This window comes from Gnatocerus cornutus, chromosome 1 (genome assembly GCF_029298725.1).
Source record: "Gnatocerus cornutus isolate USDA-ARS CGAHR chromosome 1, icGnaCorn1.1, whole genome shotgun sequence".
In the NCBI taxonomy this organism is placed as follows: domain Eukaryota; kingdom Metazoa; phylum Arthropoda; class Insecta; order Coleoptera; family Tenebrionidae; genus Gnatocerus; species Gnatocerus cornutus.
The window spans coordinates 343,158-346,456 of NC_142233.1; positions in this window are offsets into that span (position 1 = coordinate 343,158).

The following is a 3,299-nucleotide window of genomic DNA, read 5'->3' on the forward strand; positions in this document are numbered from 1 at the left end:
TCGCCGATTTTCGTTGTTTTCTGGCTTGAATTCGCAAAAAAGAGCACGAAATCTACAAAATCATCACTTTTTACCAAGATTCGACGGCTGAATTGCAAGAAAACAGCAGAATTCTGCACGAAATCATCAAAATTCTTAGAGAAAACAGCATATTTCGATGCAAAACGACGATTTCTCGCCGATTTTCGTTGTTTTCTGGCTTGAATTCGCAAAGAAGAGCACGAAATCTACAAAATCATGACTTTTTACCAAGATTCAACGGCTGAGTTGCAAGAAAACAGCAGAATTCTGCACGAAATCATCAAAATTCTTACAGAAAACCGCATATTTCGATGCAAAACGACGATTTCTCGCCGATTTTCGTTGTTTTCTGGCATGAATTCGCAAAGAAGAGCACGAAATCTACAAAATCATGACTTTTTACCAAGATTCAACGGCTGAATTGCAAGAAAACAGCAGAATTCTGCACGAAATCATTAAAATTCTTAGAGAAAACTGCATATTTCGATGCAAAACAACGATTTCTCGCAGATTTTCGTTGTTTTCTATCTTGAATTCGCCAAGAAGAGCACGAAATCTACAAAATCATCACTTTTTACCAAGATTCTACGGCTGAATTGCAAGAAAACAGCAGAATTCTGCACGAAATCATCAAAATTCTTACAGAAAACCGCATATTTCGATGCAAAACGACGATTTCTCGCCGATTTTCGTTGTTTTCTGGCTTGAATTCGCAAAGAAGAGCACGAAATCTACAAAATCATGACTTTTTACCAAGATTCAACGGCTGAATTGCAAGAAAACAGCAGAATTCTGCACGAAATCATAAAAATTCTTACAGAAAACCGCATTTTTCGATGCAAAACGACGATTTCTCGCCGATTTTCGTTGTTTTCTGGCTTGAATTCGCAAAGAAGAGCACGGAATCTACAAGATCATGACTTTTTACCAAGATTCAACGGCTGAATTGCAAGAAAACAGCAGAATTCTGCACGAAATAATCAAAATTCTTACAGAAAACCGCATATTTCGATGCAAAACGACGATTTCTCGCCGATTTTCGTTGTTTTCTGGCTTGAATTCGCAAAGAAGAGCACGAAATCTACAAAATCATGACTTTTTACCAAGATTCAACGGCTGAATTGCAAGAAAACAGCAGAATTCTGCACGAAATCATCAAAATTCTTCCAGAAAACCGCATTTTTCGATGCAAAACGATGATTTCTCGCCGATTTTCGTTGTTTTCTGGCTTGAATTCGCAAAGAAGAGCACTAAATCTACAAAATCATGACTTTTTACCAAAATTCAACGGCTGAATTGCAAGACAACAGCAGAATTCTGCACGAAATCATCAAAATTCTTACAGAAAACCGCATATTTCGATGCAAAACAACGATTTCTCGCCGATTTTCGTTGTTTTCTGGCTTGAATTCGCAAAGAAGAACACGAAATCTACAAAATCATCACTTTTTACCAAGATTCAACGGCTGAATTGCAAGAAAACAGCAGAATTCTGCACGAAATAATCGAAATTCTTACAGAAAACCGCATATTTTGATGCAAAACGACGATTTCTCGCCGATTTTCGTTGTTTTCTGGCTTGAATTCGCAAAGAAGAGCACGAAATCTACAAAATCATGACTTTTTACCAAGATTCAACGGCTGAATTGCAAGAAAACAGCAGAATTCTGCACGAAATCATCAAAATTCTCACAGAAAACCGCATTTTTCGATGCAAAACGACGATTTCTCGCCGATTTTCGTTGTTTTCTGGCTTGAATTCGCAAAGAAGAGCACTAAATCTACAAAATCATTACTTTTTACCAAGATTCAACGGCTGAATTGCAAGACAACAGCAGAATTCTGCACGAAATCATCAAAATTCTTACAGAAAACCGCATATTTCGATGCAAAACAACGATTTCTCGCCGATTTTCGTTGTTTTCTGGCTTGAATTCGCAAAGAAGAGCACGAAATCTACAAAATCATCACTTTTTACCAAGATTCAACGGCTGAATTGCAAGAAAACAGCAGAATTCTGCACGAAATCATCAAAAGTCTTAGAGAAAACTGCATATTACGATGCAAAACAACGATTTCTCGCCGATTTTCGTTGTTTTCTATCTTGAATTCGCCAAGAAGAGCACGAAATCTACAAAATCATGACTTTTTACCTAGATTCAACGGCTGAATTGCAAGAAAACAGCTGAATTCTGCACGAAATCATCAAAATTCTTACAGAAAACCGCATATTTCGATGCAAAACAACGATTTCTCGCCGATTTTCGTTGTTTTCTATTTTGAATTCGCCAAGAAGAGCACGAAATCTACAAAATCATGACTTTTTACATAGATTCAACGGCTGAATTGCAAGAAAACAGCAGAATTCTGCACGAAATCATCAAAATTCTTACAGAAAACCGCATATTTCGATGCAAAACGACGATTTCTCGCCGATTTTCGTTGTTTTCTGGCATGAATTTGCAAAGAAGAGCACGAAATCTACAAAATCATTACTTTTTACCAAGATTCAACGGCTGAATTGCAAGAAAACAGCAGAATTCTGCACGAAATCATCAAAATTCTTAGAGAAAACCGCATATTTCGATGCAAATCGACGATTTCTCGCTGATTTTCGTTGTTTTCTATCTTGAATACGCAAAGAAGAGCACGAAATCTACAAAATCATGACTTTTTACCAAGATTCAACGGCTGAATTGCAAGAAAACAGCAGAATTCTGCACGAAATCGTCAAAATTCTTAGAGAAAACCGCATATTTCGATGCAAAACGACGATTTCTCGCCGATTTTCGTTGTTTTCTGGCTTGAATTCGCAAAGAAAAGCACGAAATCTACAAAATCATGACTTTTTACCAAGATTCAACGGCTGAATTGCAAGAAAACAGCAGAATTCTGCACGAAATCATCAAAATTCATACAGAAAACCGCATATTTCGATGCAAAACAACGATTTCTCGCCGATTTTCGTTGTTTTCTATCTTGAATTCGCCAAGAAGAGCACGAAATCTACAAAATCATCACTTTTTACCAAGATTCTACGGCTGAATTGCAAGAAAACAGCAGAATTCTGCACGAAATCATCAAAATTCTTACAGAAAACCGCATATTTCGATGCAAAACGACGATTTCTCGCCGATTTTCGTTGTTTTCTGGCTTGAATTCGCAAAGAAGAGCACGAAATCTACAAAATCATGACTTTTTACCAAGATTCAACGGCTGAATTGCAAGAAAACAGCAGAATTCTGCACGAAATCATAAAAATTCTTACAGAAAACCGC